This window comes from Nyctereutes procyonoides, unplaced genomic scaffold, assembly GCF_905146905.1.
Source record: "Nyctereutes procyonoides isolate TBG_1078 unplaced genomic scaffold, NYPRO_anot_genome, whole genome shotgun sequence".
In the NCBI taxonomy this organism is placed as follows: domain Eukaryota; kingdom Metazoa; phylum Chordata; class Mammalia; order Carnivora; family Canidae; genus Nyctereutes; species Nyctereutes procyonoides.
In genome coordinates this window covers 2909645-2926477 of record NW_026575126.1, presented here as the reverse complement: position 1 = coordinate 2926477, position 16833 = coordinate 2909645, and positions in this window count along the sequence as shown.

Genomic DNA, 16833 nt, shown 5'->3' with positions numbered 1-16833 from the left:
TTGCTCCAGTAGCAGTTCTGGAAATCCAACTGATCAAATGCTGCCAACTCACCCTACTTTGGCATAGGAAATATTTGTTGATCAGATTCTGGTTCTGCTCCACTTATGTTTCGGAGAACATCTCCGGTTGGTTATTATCCACAGACTTTGGTTGCGCCTTCTGTGAGCTCTATCACCATCCATCTTCTTTGTTGCCCACTTCTGATGAAGGCTTTGGAAAACATGCTCTTTTTTGATTGCTCAGAAGTCTTCTCAGCCTACTTCTTGCTGGTAGAAATTTGAAGGCCTAAAGTCCTTTACAAGTCTCTAAAAGTCTGTTTCTTTTGGTTCAGACTGGTTCTGTCTTCAGAACTTTATGCATTATCTACATATTTGATGCAAGTTAACTCCATTTGTCAAGGCCACACTTACAATTCCTTTTTAGACCTGCCTCTCTATTTAATCAGCTTCTCTGGGCCCATCAAGCCTCTATGGGGCTTGAGTTTATGCTTTCTAGAAAGGTCTTCACAAAGGTTTGACTCTGCTTCCTCAGTTTGGCCTGTCTCACCAGTTGATTCATAATGTCCATGCATTTGATATAATCTTTGCCTTGAAACGCAATCTTAATTTGAGGATCTTCTGCTGACTCTAGAAATTGGAGATAAGAAAACAGTTTATTTTCCAAATAATAGAATAAACTTACATGCTGCACTAATTTTTTTTTAAAAAAAATTTAGATCCATATGTTTTTATTATAAATGTAGTATATACTTGTAACATAGTTTAAACTAATATTGAACACTATAAAACCCGGAGAATTAAGGTTTGGTTGCAATGGGATAGAACTTACAAATAGATTCTGGTGTATATATGGGAAATATATATCATACAAATATAATCACAGGAGAGTTGAGAAAGAAAAACTCAATAGTGATGCTGATCACAATTGGCCATCCAGATGGAAGAAAGTTAGAACATTATCTCGTACTTACCTAAAAATAAATTTTATATTGAGTTTAAAGCTAAATATAAAAAGCAAAGCTTTAAAACATATAGAAAAAGATGTAGACATATTTGTTAATTTTTAAAAAATATTTTATTTATTTATTTATTTATTTATTTATTTATTTATTTATTTATAAAAGACACAGAAAGAGAGGCAGACACATAGGCAGAGAGAGAAGCAGGCTCCCTGTAGGGAGTCAGAAGCAGGACTCGATCCCAGGACCCTAGGATCATGCCCTGAGCCCAAGGCAAACACTCAACCACTCAGCCACCCAGGCATCCCGTATTTGTTAATTTTTTAAACAAGACACAGAACACTTAAACAAGTGTCACTTAAACAGAACACTTAAACACTTAACAAGACACTTAAACATGCACATATAAGTGCATGTCCTAGACAGACCTTTATGAGTAGGCACGAGGAGACAGACATACGTTAAGGATTCTGTGGCAGAAAGTGACAGCGCTTGACCAAATCTATTTCCTCCTTTTCCTAGGCATACAGTTAGACTACATTTTCTAACCTCCTTATCATTAGTTGTGGCCCTGCAGCTGAAATCTAGCAACAGGTGAGCAGAATTAATGCACAACACATCCAGACCTGCCTCATGAAAAACAGCCACACATAATCCCCATGCTTCTTCCTCCCCTGGCTTGAAGCAAACAAGCAGAGACTTTGGAAGCCATATGATGAAAGAGTGGAGTCTTAAGATGGAAGGACCGAGGCCCGCCTACCTGGAGGAAAGCCATCACCAATCTAGAATGTGCATTTTGGTCTGTATGTGAGCTAGGAATGAAGTCCTATCATGTCTGAGCCATCACACATTGGCGGATTTGTCACCAGAGCTCCTAATGTCCTGTTAATTAATATAAATGCTTATTGCAGCATTGTTAATAATAAACATTGGAAAAGCTCATCAGTAGGAGATTTGGTAAACTGTGAGATATTCATGGGATGAAATACTATTTAAGAGTTAAAATTAACGTACTTGATCTATGTGTATCAATATAGTTAGGCCTTAAAATGTTAGACTTACATATGTAAGTATGTACATGTATTTTTATATATACACATATATATGTATATATGTACATATATTCATGTGTATAAAGTATGTACATATATTTATATATGTATATACATTTACCAAAACATCAAGTATGTTTGGGGAGTCATGTAATCTCTCAGTCTCAGTTCCCACATCTATGTTGTTTTCATTAAATCTGATATATCATTGATTATAACATGTATTATTATTTTATGTACCAATAAAGAAAAAAAAAGACTACCAATTACACTTTTAGAAAATAATTTCTTATCACTTTGAAACTCTAATATTCATGGAAAGAGTTCTCAGGCTTAATTACACATAGCTTATAATCATTTATTATATGCCTATATAAAAAAGGCAAACTAAATTGGTTGAAGTTCTTCTGAAGTATATTCACTTTCAGATTCCAATTCTTTGGAATCAGTTCTTGACTCTGAGTCATTTGATGGGCTTTCTTCCCTACACTATCACCTCTTGTGTGCCATCAAGATTATGGTTGATGCAGCAGTTGAAAGAAAAAGAATCCTGAGAGAACTAAAGCCTTTAGTGCTGGACTTTTAAGAAGGCTTTGCAATTATGTAGAACTAGTTTCCTTTAGGAACTCCCCCCTTCTCTACATTTCCCTTAAAACCAGTTAGTTTAGAGGAAGAGTTCCCAAAGTGTTGTACTATTACCTCTGGAATTTTCCTCTAGACTGCTGGCACTCGTTCTGTAAATTCTGATTCCGATTATCCTGCTCTTTACAAAAGCACAGGACACCGTAAACAACTCTGTGTCCTACGTGCTGTCTCGTTGACAGTTGTATTTGCATGTAGAAATTCCTTAGGAAATTTATATGTGCTTCTGAATCCAAAATCTTGTGGGGGAAAAAAATCAAAAGAGAAAACAGGAAAAAATGTTATAATTTTCCTGTGAAAATTAAAGCTTAATAATTATACTAATCAATCATTCCTGCTTGCAGTTGTGAGTTCGTAGTCCTTTCTGCAGCTCATAGTAAGCCATTCTCGCCAATGAAATAATTATTAAGAAGTGCGAGCACTGCATATTCACATGAATTTCATGAGTGGGTGTTCCATGAATTAACAAATTTGAGTCCTTGAATCAGCAAGATCGACCTATGAACATCTGTAGTACTGTTCATTTTGCTGGGAAATCCAAATGTTATGCTATTCTAATACTTCCCTGCAGTATCCACTGGCATCTTGTAGTGTTTGGATATTTGCAATCAGTACGCTTCTTTGCAAATATTTTAACAAAAGAAATGTAACAGAAAGAATATGAGAATGTTGTTGTGGAACACTGTGAAAGGACACTGGAAATTGATCTAAAATATGTAAAAGCAAAAGCAAAAAATAAAAATAAAAAAGAAATGGCAAAAGCAACATTGACTTCAACATCGCAATCAAGGCAAGCTGAAAAAAGTTTTATACTGTTGTGGTTGTTGTTGCTAAAGAGTTTCTATGAAGCAGCACATACCTTAACAAACTTGCAGAAGTTGAGGCTGCTTTGGATAAACTCTTAATTCAATCAAATCAACATCAGTGCAAAATGGAAGAAATGTTTTGAACACCTGGAATATTTGTTGTGAAACAAAGATCAAGATTTTCAGATGAGTCAATTAATGTTTTGTACTTTACATTTTCCTTTTAAGAGTAATAACTTGTAATATTAAATACTTGGCACAATCTTTCATTAAATGACTTTTATTCAACTTCATAAATGTGCCCTATTATAATGTCTATATCAGGTAGAGATTTATGGGTTATTACAACATATTGATTCATGATATTGACAAACCACACATTCACTCATTCGTTGTTTTTTAGTAGGAAACCTCTGAAATTCTCACTATAACCCTATCATGGAAAAATAATTCATTTTTTATTACTGTGGTCACTCATTATTATGTAAAACACATAAACAGTGTGTTACGAAAAATGCAGAATATACAGTTCAGGGAAGTCCTGATAAGTCCCCTAAATTCTGGTTTTTCGTTAATGAATTCCAAGGATGAATACTTATGAGAAATTTGGAAATGTTAGCCAACAGCAATAATAAGATACTTTTGATTTTAGGATGCATTTCAATTTCACCGATGTTAAAATAAGAAAAAAAATGTGGGTCTTAGAATCAAGGAAATGCAGTATTAAATGGAACCGTCATATTAAAGGATAATCTTTCTTGCTATCCTTCTAGGTCTAAAATATTCAGTGAGCTTATGGTTTAGAATTTTCTAGGAAGTAGAGTACACTAATAATTGCCCAGAACAGTAATTAGCCATGTCTCTCTCTTTTTTTTTTTTCTACTTCCTCTAGTCTTATCCTAATGGACAGATTTCTCTGTTTGTTTTTGTTTTTAGATTTCTATCATCTCCTCTGCTTTATGTAAATTGTAACCAAACCTTAATTTTCTGGTTTTCATAGTGTTCAATGACATTGGTGTGAATAGCTTTATAAGTGTAGACACTACCTTCATCAGAAAAACAAATTGATCTAATTTTTAATAAAAATATTTTATTGTAGAAGGTAGAGATATCCTGTAGAACATAAATAATTTCTAAAAATATACTTTTCTCAAAAAATATATATATATATACTTTTCTCAAAAAAATAAAAATAAATAAAAAATAAAAATAAAAATATACCTTTCTCAGTTTGGTTTTTCCTCAGAACAGCAGATGGTATAAAACCAACCATCCAAAAAATACCTTTTCGTCTGCTTACTTTTTTTAACTATGATGGTAACATTAGCGCTAAGAGAAGGGAACAGGATATTGGGGATAATGCTTAGTTTACCGGATAACCACAACATCTATATTGCCCTTCCCTAAATGTCCTCGATAGGAATATTCTCAGAGAAGATGTTCTTTTCAAGAATTTTCTGAGGGTTGAATGGGAGTGAGCTTTGGGAGTACCCCAGGTTGTAACAGTATTTCTAAAGCTTATCATTCATTACATTAGACTTTTTGTTGGTCCCATTTTACTTTTTATTGTAATCCCAACCTTATGAATTAGGGAAACAGAAATCTACCCGGCAAAGTATAAATCCACTTAATAGTCTTTAATATCTTCGTGTCTCTAGATTTCACTTTCCATTAGGGAGCCCACATCCAAAAATGGCTTTGCCGAGACCAGATTGTTGATCTTAGCCGTTGCTGGTCCCAGAATCTTAACCCCGGTCCTGTCCTTCGCTCTCCTTCGCAGTTATAGGACAAGTCACTCACCCTCAGTTGTCCCTCCTTTAGGAAGGGAGAGAACTACATCGCAGGGGAGTTCCATGAGTTTTCGGGGTGAATATCTGCAAAGTGTGTTGGTGACTAGAGGGATTGTCCAATTGACAATTACTATTAGACGGAGCAGCACAGTGAAGGGGTCTAACTGGAAGGCTGGCAGCCTGCAAAATTTTAGGTTGGTCGCAAGAGTTATTATTAGAGAATGGCTGCTTTCCGAAAATGTATATTTAAATATTAACAACATTTGAGGAGCAAATACTCCCAGAGATAAACATATGCTTTGAATCCGCAATTACTTATGCATCTTCCCGCTGCCTCCTCCATGTCTGTGTTTTTAAAATTCTGTAGGTGAAGGACTGAGGTTCAGTCTCAAGGTCATTGAAGCGGCTGTGATTTTATTAGTATGCTCATTGAGTGTGCTATAGAAATGTAATTTAAGGCATTAATATGTACACACTAAATAAAACCACACAGGCCGTGGGAAAGTTATTTATGATGCTGGAATTTTACCAGTTATGGAAATAAATAATATAATGTGTGTATCTCTGGAAACAATGTAAACTCGGCTTACTCAACAGCAGCAGTAAAAGAAATCTAAACAATTCTGTAATTCTATGAGGAGGGTAATTTCACTGATGACAGCTTTCCATAATTTTACTCTTGTAGATAGCAAATAATTTTCCTTATTCTTTATTTTATTACTATTTTGAATTGCACTTCTTGTTGGAGTTTCACCTTTTACTAATAATTCTTCGGGAAATGTATTTCCACTGTTTTTCATAAGGCAGTTACTGCTGGCAGTACCTAGTTGAAACCAACAGAATTACAACTCTCTTCAATATCCCTACATGACATGGGTAATATTTCAGTTTAATCCAGGGGCATGAATTGAGCCAGGAACAACCATTTCAATTTCTACTGCAGTTTGTTTAGGCTTAACATGGACTAGCTACCATACCCTCTCTCGGTGAACCATATTAAATTGCTTACAGAGACCTGCTCAGAAAGCAAAAGGCATGACTTTACTATTCTCATGACATGCTTTTGCCTAATAATCATGAAAGCTCTAAAAAGAAATCCACTGCGAATGCCCCCCAAAAGCTCCTGACTGCTGCCCAATAACCAAGTTCCAGCGAGAGAGTTAAATAGCCATTAAGATTATTTCATTTTTATATAACATTATATTTAGGACATTATTTCCTAAAAACCAGTAGATCCCATCTATTATAATAGACCGATCTCGTTTCCCTGTATCCTTATTCATAACAAAATGACTGTGCTCCACACTTACCACATAAAAGACTGAAAGTGCAATGACGCATCTATATTCTCAACAGTTCTGGAATTAAGGGCATTGGTTTACAAATGACTGACTGAGGTTAAAGGAATTGTTTATAGCCAGGGAAGAAAATAGGTTGAGCGCCCAATGAAAAGGTCTTAAATAATGTGCCTTATAAACCCTATTTATTTCCCCTTAAACTCTCTGAATATGCTTGTTCGTATCAAAAAGTCACCATTGGTAAGGATATTGTCAATGAACTGAAACAATAGATTTGGGTGAGACTAATCCATAGGAGGACCACAGTAAATGTTGGTCAAGTGAATGAATGAATGAATGAATGAATGAATGAATGAAGGCATTTGGTTATGGTTATCATCTACTCCTTTTAGCGAGAGATAAATATGCATCATCACACACAAATATAATTAAAGAATGTTATAAATTGTCCTGATTTTTAAGAAATTAAGGCTTCAAAATGCTTTATGGTAAATGATCAGAATAGTTGTTGCATATATCGTTCAATAAATGGGGTTTGTCTTTGGCACTGCGATGAGTAGAAAAAGCATAAGTGAACCCAAAGAAGAGGTGGCTGGAATTCTAGTTCTGGCTTTTCCACTGATTAGCTTTGGGCACAGGACTAAAAGAGTTCAGAAATCTGTGCAGTAGGCCCCCCTATGCATAACAAGGAACTACGAGGGTTTTTTTGATGTTATAACCTGTTCTAACATGCTGTGGATTTATTTTGGCAGCATGATTTGCCAACTTTCACAATATAGAAAAAAGGTATTTTTTTTTATTACTTCTGTTACTTCTTTCCGATCGGCTTATAACTGTCAATTAATGCTGACCATTGACCAGATTTGAGGCATTAAGCTATTACTCCCTTACCGAGTAGATATAATGTGGCAAAGTACTAGCCTGTTAGCTACTCCTTTTGCTCAATTCTTAAAAACACCTAATCCTCTATCTTCTTGAATTCTCATTTTGTGTGTGTGTGTGTGTGTGTGTGTGTGTGTGTGTGTGTGTGCGCGCACGCCATACTACTGCCTGGTCGCATGTACAATATGCAGGAAAAAAAACGTTGCTCTATTTTTGCTGTGATGACCCAGCCGTGGAACAAACAAGATGAGGAAATCCTTGGTTATCACTCAGTAATGCTGTACAACGTTGGAAAATTATACTGTTTGTTATATTGAAATGTGTGTTGGTTTCAAGGAAGTCAAACTCTTCTGAAATTATTGAGGCCAACCTACCTTCACTCCTCTGAATTTCCTATTCCGTGGCACAGATCAATGCACTGAAGCTTCATGATTCCCTGAAGGGCTTTTAGTACATTGGTAGTGCCACTTCTTTACACTCAAAACCTCTTGGGGAGAAACTACTAGATGTATCATCTGCTTAGTTCTGCTCTCTTCCCTTCTTAAACTACTGCTCTCTGCTCTCAATTCTGCTTTAGCAGGAATATCTCCTAAACAGACATCTTCTTCATTTTCTGTTATTCTAATAATAGCCAAAGATACTCCTGGGGTCTTTTCGTACTTAACAGACCGACAGGTCTTTAAGACTATATTAAATTTGTCCTAAAACCTTTTCTTATGAGTCTATGTAATCAGTTTTCAAGACTATCCTTTAATCTTTATAAATGCAAAAAAAAAAAAAGAAGAAAGAAAGAGAAAGAAAGAAAGAAAGAAGAAAGAAAGAAAAAACAACAAATCCCCACATTACCTATGTAACACGAAAATTAAGTATGATTTTGGATTTACAATGCTTTGGTTGGGTTTGAATTTGGCACGAGGATGCAGAACAGTATTAAAAGCAGATTTAGCTTTCTAATTATTTTATAGAGATTAGTATTTAAATAAATTCATATTTCCCATTAGTTATCGACTAAGGTCACTGTGACCTAGGAATTTAATTCAAATCAACAAATTTTATTGAGCTCTTGCTAAATGAAATGTAGTTCCATAGGCACTCATGAGGAATTGACCGAAACTTTATGTTCTAGATGCTTTTAGTGTAGTAAGAATAATATACTCACAATTTGACTACAATCAAGTAAGGGCCAGAAGAGGAATAGAAATATTAAATCCAAAAGAGAAAGAAAACATCTAGTTAGGAGCCTCATAAAAGATGACTTTTGAGGTGGGCTTTGAAAAATGGAAAGGATTTTAACAGATGAAGATGAATTATCACTTAAAATAATCTAAAAAGGAAGAAATACACCAAACAAATACACCCAGGCTGAAATCTGTGAGGCATGTTTGAAGAACAAGCTGCTAATCCGGTTGGACTCTACACAGAGTTTGTCTAGGCAAGTAATAAGAACCGAAACCAAAAGCTGCCTTGGGCCAGATTATCTTTTCTAATTACCTAAGTGTTATTGTGTGATGCGGTGTCATTTTGTTAGGTATCGACCCAGGTGTATACATAAAAATTTCACCAAATCCATAGTAATGAGAACCAATGTTAGATATAATGTTGATAATTTCCTGGATAATACTCCTTCTATGTAATTAATCCTGTAAAAATAAACACATTGATCACTAGGGATAGAACTTTTGCACAATTAATAATAAGGAATCCATCAGGATTTGGTATTTAGAACGAGGTTTTAGGACCTTAATGTCTTATTAAACAAAACTAAAAATAACATAGCATATTCTAGACTAAATTAACCACAAAGCATTGCATCCGCAGATTATCTCCACACCATCATGAAATCCTCCTAGAATGATTATAAAGAAAGAAAAAAATGTATAAAATCAAATGATAAAGTGAATAAGAGAAAAGACAACAGACAGTAAAAAATGCCAACAATGTTTCAGACGGCAAGAAGTAGCTGTATGACTAGTCACTGAATGTGATTTGAGTTTTTTATGTTTTCTTAAGTGAGTAGTAGAGGAAAGAAGTAAAGGAGGGGGGATGAGAGGAGCTCAGAAGACACAGACTGATTCATGCCATTAGCATCATAGGGCTTAGGAATTAGAGATGCCAGGTATCCCTAAAGGTGGGAAAGGCAAGTAGAAGGATCCCAGACCTCTTCCCTTAGGCCCACGGCCAGATGAGGGTCTCTCCCAGCAGAAGTTACTGAGATTCTATCATCTATCTATCTATCTATCTATCTATCTATCTATCTATCTATCTATCATGGGCTGAATTGCATCCCATCAAAATTCATGTGTTGAAGTTCCAGTCCTTACTACCTCCGAATGTCACTATGTTTGGAGGCCTTTAAAAAGGTAATTAAGGAAAATTGGATTGTATGGGTAGGCCAATGACTAATCCAGTATGTCCTGTGTCCCCACAAGAAAAAGGAAATTAAGACACAGATACACACAGAGAAAAGACCAAGTGAGGATATAGCAAGACAGAGGCCATCTGCCGGCCAAGAAGAGAAGCCTCGGAAGAAATTAAGCCTGCCAACACCTTGATTTCGGATTTCAGGCCTCCAGAACTGTGAGAAAATAAATTTCTGCTGTTAAGGCACTCAGTCTGTGGTGTTTGGCATGGCGGGTCTAGAAAAATAATATCCTTTCCATCTATCTATCTATCTATCTATCTATCTATCTATCTATCTATCTATCATCAATCACTCTACCTATCTAACTGGTTTATGATAATTCCGAAGAAGGAATATAAAGTAGGGTAAGTGAGAATAACCACTTTGTGATAGAAGTGGCTGTGAGAGAAGGATCTTTTCATTAGCATGACCAGGGATAACCTCTCCTAGGAAATGACATTTCAAGCAAGATCTGAAAGGTGAGGAGAAGCCAGTCATGCAAATATTTGAAGGAGCATTTTTCAGGCAAAAGGAAGTTAAAACACAAAGACCCTCAGGGATGACGGAGGAGGGCAGCTTGAGGACTAATCAGCTCAGCTAGAGTACGGTAAGCAAGGCAGAGGTAGGTTTGGGGACGGAAGCAAGGATTACAATATACTCTTATCCTTAAGGTAAATGTTTCACTTCCACCTAAGTATAGCGGGTCTATATGTCGGTCCATAAACTATGAAAAATATCACATTTTATTTACTTTTCTAAGTCTGCTTAAATTCATCTCCCGTCCTCATCCTACCATGCTGGCGAGAGTTTCAGCTCATTTGTTTTTGCTCCTACTCTCACGCCCACTCAAAGATTCCAGGGGTTTGGGCAACATCAGTGCTTCAGGAAGTCTCCCTCACCGAGTGGCCGTTAGTCAGCAGGAATTAATGCTAAAATACATGTTATCTCGGCCCTCAAGTTCTCTTTGGATTTGAAGGCTCGGCTGCTTTCTTGCCCAGCTTAGCGAGTGTGAAACTCTAATGAAGCTGGAGGATCTTGTGCCTTCGGTCTAGGCTCCAGCAGTGGCCACAGTTCCATCCCCTCTGAGGTTATGCCCCTTCTGAGGTCACTGTCACGAGCACTGAGCAAGACTCTGCTACCAACACGACCCACAAAAGCTATCCTCTCACCATAACAGGAGAGGGAAAAAAACTCTCGTTCTTGAACTCATCCTTTCCCTTCTAAACTCTCTTAAGAGCATTTCTTTTTCTCTCCTTCCTTACATAATCTGTTCAAAGAGTGTAAGCTTTCACAAAGGACAGAAAGAGCGAAAGCCTTCAAGCAACTTCTGGTCTGCACCCTGCAAATGACCCTGAACCTGTGAAATATAAAGAGCCTGGAGATCCAGCAATGTGTCGTAGCCACACCATGGAAGCACCCAAGTGTCCATCGATGAATGAGAATAAAGAAGTGGTGGTATAAATAGACAATGGGATATAAGTCAGCCATAAAAAAATGTGGGAAATGCACCATTTGTGATCAAACCTGGATGGACCTCGAGGGCCTTATGCTAAGTGAAATACCCAGAGAAGGACAAATACTCTATGATGTGACTTGTAGGTGGAATCTAAAACAAAACAGCAAACTCATAAAACTTATAGAAAAGAAGATCAGATGTGTGGTGACCAGCGGTGGGGGAAAGGGAGAGGAAATTGGAAGAAGGTGGTCAAAAGATACAAGCTTCCAGTTATAAGAAAAATAAATCCTAGAGATGCCACGTATAGCATGATGGCTAGGGTGAGCCCCGCGGTCTGATACACAGAGGAGGTGTTCAGAGAGGAAATCCTAACAGTTCTCATCACAAGGAGAAAATGATTTTTTCCTCCCCCCCCCCATTTATTTTTAGTGTGTCTATATGAGATGATGGATGTTAGTGAAACTTAACTGTGGTGATCAGGTCACAATATGTGTAAGTCAAATCTTCATGCAACATGCCTGAAATTCAGACAGCGACGTATGTCAATTGTATCTCGGTGAAGCTGGAAAAAAAAAATAAGAGTGGAAAATAACTACATTTAAAAAAAATGTCTGGCCATCAATTTGAAATGAGGAAAGAAGAGGTTGAAGGACAACCGCAAATCACAAATTAATATCTCGATTATTTTGTCTCACTAGCTTGAGTGAATTTTTGCTGCTTGCCCAGAATAACGACATTTAACTAATGAAAACATCAGGCGTCCCCCCTGAAAGCTTATAGTGCTCATATAGTTTACTACTTTGGCTTAGAATCTCTAATCCCCTTTTCCTCGCCCTTCTCTCTACTCGGACACGTGCTGGTTTTCCGGGTAATAGATCCTTTGGCCTGTCCAGAAGCTTCCACACAGTACTCGGCTGATTTAGTCACCTCTCTCTTCTGTTGGGAATTGGTGGCTACGGGCGCTAAGTCAGACCTTCCTGACTTTTCTTCCTGACGAATTTAGACTTCGGCTAAGTATCTTTTCAAAAAATAGGAACGCATAAGCCACGCAAAACAAGAACTTCAAACCACTGAAGAGTTAACAAGATTAAAAAAAAAAAAAAAACTGTGGGGGAAGCACTATTCTAATTTGGAAAAGTATCCCCGATGAAATATGTTGTATTCTTCTCTCGGCAATCTTAAATCGGTCTTCGTGCAGAGTTTCCAGAAGACATACTCTCCAGACAGTCCTTGAAGTGGGGAAAGCTTTTATTTTAAGGCTAAAAAAGATGGATTTTCTAAATTGTCATAGGTTGTGGTTTAGCGGCTGCATCCTGCATGGTCCCTATGCAGCTTATTCTTCTAATTATGCCGCTGTCGGCTTCCCAATTGGATTAAAATCCACACTCAGAGTTCTCTTATCTATAACCTTTCATCCCCATGACTCCCTGCTCCACAGATGCTTCTCCTAATGCCTCGCTCTAAGTGTGGGGACTTCTTAGACAGGTACTTTCACAATAGAAGAAAAAGGCGATTGTAGTCTTTACTCTGATCTTTAACGTCTAATTTCTACATACATATTAAACACAGAAAAATGAAAAAGTCATCTATTTTATAATACAAATGTTATCTGGCCCTTCGTTCAGCTTTTAGAAAGTGATAAGCCTTTGAAGATTCTATGTGGGGCAACTTAACTTTAAAAAGAAAAAGGAAAAGGAAAAGCAGGCTTTGCTATATTGTAATGTCTCATTCGAATGGTATAAAACAAGGCCAGAGTAGCCCACAGTAGATTAATTACTCACATCACTGAGGCTTACTTCTCAATAAGTCAGATATTTAACCTTTTTGGGTTTCTTTCTTTTTTTTTTTTTTTTTTTAGTTCAAAATCTTTCAGAAGGTATATGGCCTCCTTATTCAGAAGATGCTGAAAACAATTCAATATTCCTTCATTCAGGACAATCATTGACAGCAGCCAGACCACGAAGGGAATCTGGTCTTGCTCATTTTGGCTCTCCATCTTCCTTCCTTCCTGTTTCTCCACCAAACCCAGGTTTACTGTAAGGACATGTGTATTTTTGTATTGTTTCCAGTCTCCTCATCCATCTCCTCAACAAGTGCTCGCAGTTTTGATGGCCTGCCAACGGCAGGGAGATGAGACACACACGTCTGTGAAGAACTCTCTAATAAGTATAGCCAGGGATCAAGGATAAAGTTGCTTGATTTTCCAGGTGCTATTTAAGAATTGGTCTTCCTTTAATCAGGCATGGCTATTGTTCCGAAGAGTTGCATTTACCAAAGTCAGTTGTGGTAGGCTTTTCTAGCACCTGATATGACTAAATACATTGAATGTATGCTTTTAAGGTAAATTAAGATCCCTGGATTTAGGATGACAATTTGGGATCTGGAAGGTTCCCCTTGGGGGCAAGAAGTGAGAGGCCTGTAGAAAAATCCTCATTTCCTGCATTCATCGAAAGAATAAATTATTTTCTCTCAGGGGAAAAAGAAAATGAAGATAAAGAAAGGGATTCCAAGGAGGTCCGTTGTGTAGGAAGAAACATTAGAGAGAATACAGGCCCAAGGCAGAGGTTGATGTTTCCTCCCTAACCTCTCAGAGGCTCTAAGGGACCTTTCAAAGATTGGAATAAGGAAGAGAAAGAGAACTACAAGACCTGTGGACCCAAGGGAGTGGAAAGACGTGGATCCCCTGACTCCCCAACCAAATACTAACCACGTACCAGGCGACACGCCACGGGCAGCAGTCGTTGCACTATTACTCCCTGAGCCACTGTTTGCCTTCCCACCAGTCCCTGTAGATCCCAGGGGAGTTGGGTCCAGCAGGCTGCTGTATTTCTTGGGCTGGCCCCCGTGTCTGGCAGCTTCTGGATGAGTTCAGCTAATGGGATGCAAGGGATGGAGGCTGGAGGGAGAGATGTTTCTCCTCCTCTCTCTGTTTCTGAGAGCAGCACTGCCAGCGTGTCCTCCACAGAGACATGTGGGTGCAGTGGGGCTCGCCGAAACCAACATAATCCCTGAGTTCCCTGTCCCCCCTCCTTCCAGCCTCTCGGCAAGTCTGCTGCTAACCACGAGGTGCCTAACCATTCTCTGCTTGTCTTTTGAGCTATTCCATTACATGGGTCACACGTTCTCTGCATCCAGTTTCCCGTACGATACACTCATGGGGTTTACACACCACAGGGCAGTTTGGTTTTTCCAGGTGGACCCTAAATGGTGCAAAAGGCATTTCACATCTTATTTAATCCTAACAGGTTCCCTGCAAGTTTGTCATTATTACTTATATTTTACAGATGAGAAAAAGCAAAACTCAGCAAATTTAAGGTCTTTGCTCAGTCACAGCCCTAGTACGCGGTAGAGCTATGGTTCAAACCTGGTTGCCAAGTCACCCTTACACTGCTCTGCTTTCCAAGGGAAATGGCAACTACGGGGTGGGGGGCAGCTTGAGTCCTCAAAGCAGCCGTTTACCCTGCAGCCTAGAGCGCCCTCACTACAGGGAGCTCCCCCCAACTCCGGGGAGCGCACACGGCCTGGAAGGGCAGGCGGTCAGTGATCGGGGCCAAGTGGCCCAGAGGCAGTGCTGTCTCCACCCCAGGCCACAGAAGGAGCCTGTCCCGTGCAAGGCTGCACACTCAGAGCCGGTGGACGAGAGGCAGATACGTCTGAGCTTGATCCTTCCCACGGCCTGCGTTTCACTCTTGCCATTTAAAAAACGTTTCCCACCTCTGTCCTGCCATCCTGGCCTGTGGACATGCTTCAGAATGGGATGTCACGTTCCTGCTAAGTAATCCTTAGGCTCAGGTATCCACGATACCTGTAAGACATAACACCAAAGACAGTCCCGTGTGGCTACTGAACTCTGAGTGCTGATCTTTAGCCAAATGACAGATTAGGACAGAAAAAGGGAGTTGAAAGATCCTTCATGGGATATCTTGGTAACAGCCCCCTCTACCAGTAGATATAGTCTAGGAACTCATCATCACGTGTGAGAGGAGGTGTGTGATCACGAAGCCATGCTCGTGACAATTCCGACCGGTGGGCTTTCATTGCTTCTCATCCTGGCCTTTCCAAATGCACCGTGGAGATCGTCAGCATAGTCTTAATTATAAGGATAGATGTAAATGTATACCCAACACCAAAATTCTCTCTCTCTTTTTTTTTTTAGATTTTTTTATTTACTTATGAGAGACCTAGAGTGAGAGGCAGAGACACAGGCCGAGGGAGAAGCAGGTTCCCTGCAGGGAGCTGATGTGGGACCGGATCCTGGGATCCCGGGGTCATGACCTGGGCCGAAGGCAGGTGCTAAACCGCTGAGTCCCCCAGGTTCCCCCAACACCGAAATTCTTCATGAGTATACAGACTAGAGGGGACACTTGCTCTTTAAAAACAAATAAAACACAAGCACATATCCCTGGTCCAGTTTTCTACCAAGGCGGCAGGAAAGAACAAGTGGAAAATACAAGAAACACCGTTTTACAGACTTCGAATTCCTCTGGGGTATTTTTTTGCGTGTGTTTTTTCTCTCCCTCTCCTCATTTCTCCTGAAAAAAAAAAAAAGCCTCTGTTGCTCTGTCAGTCCCTTCTTTTATGTGCTACAGAACACCTGGTGGCCAATTGCTAGGTGGAGGATAATTAGCCCCTCAATTATCACCAGTTTATTTTCACCTGTTCCACTAGCATTTCCCTAGAACTTGAAGCCTGTCTAATTAGTCTTTTCTGACCCATTCCCCACCATCAGACTCAAGAAATAGCCCTTTTACTAAGTAATTAACCCATGGTAGGCCAATCCTTCAGCTTTTGTTTCAACCCCGTTGGAATCATTAGAATCAAATGAACAAAGAAACATCGTGGGACAGGGTAATAAAAAACTTACAAGTCCTGTCTTCCTTCTCCCTTCGCCAGCTTCTAAATCCAAATTATAGAAATCTTAAGCACAGTGACATTTAGTCAGACACATATGTGCTTGCTGTTGAATGTCTCGAAAGAGCAAAATAGCGCCGCCAGAATTATCAAGTTCAGTTCTCTGAAATGCCAGAGGAAATATGGTGTTTATTTTATACCTAAAAGGTGAAAGAGATCAAAAAGAATCCAAATTTTAAAATGCAGGCCAAGATCTCAACTTGTAAAACCTTTTCAGGATGCTTTAATGGAGTCTAACAATTTCCTCTTTGCATTAGTTTGACCATCGTTGACCATTTTCCCCAAACCATTTATGTGCATACACGGAAATCCTTATTTTGTTTGATCGCACAAGTCGATAGCAAAGTCCAGCGACGATTTCTACAAACTTAAGGGACGTCTCATGTTCACTCATTCACCCAACAAGTATTGTGGAGAGCGTGCTTTATAGCATGAAGTCCCAGGGACACAAAGACAGTGGAAGGTCTTTCCATGGATGAAGTCGAAAGCCTACTGTATCTCTAAGTACCGTCGACTCAAACAAACAAAATCGAGTGTCTTGAAGCCACACACAAGTGCTTAAAACTTGACGGACAATATTCATTCTGCCATTTTCTATTCCTTCTTCCCAATAGTATTGAGGAACCATTTCTTTTA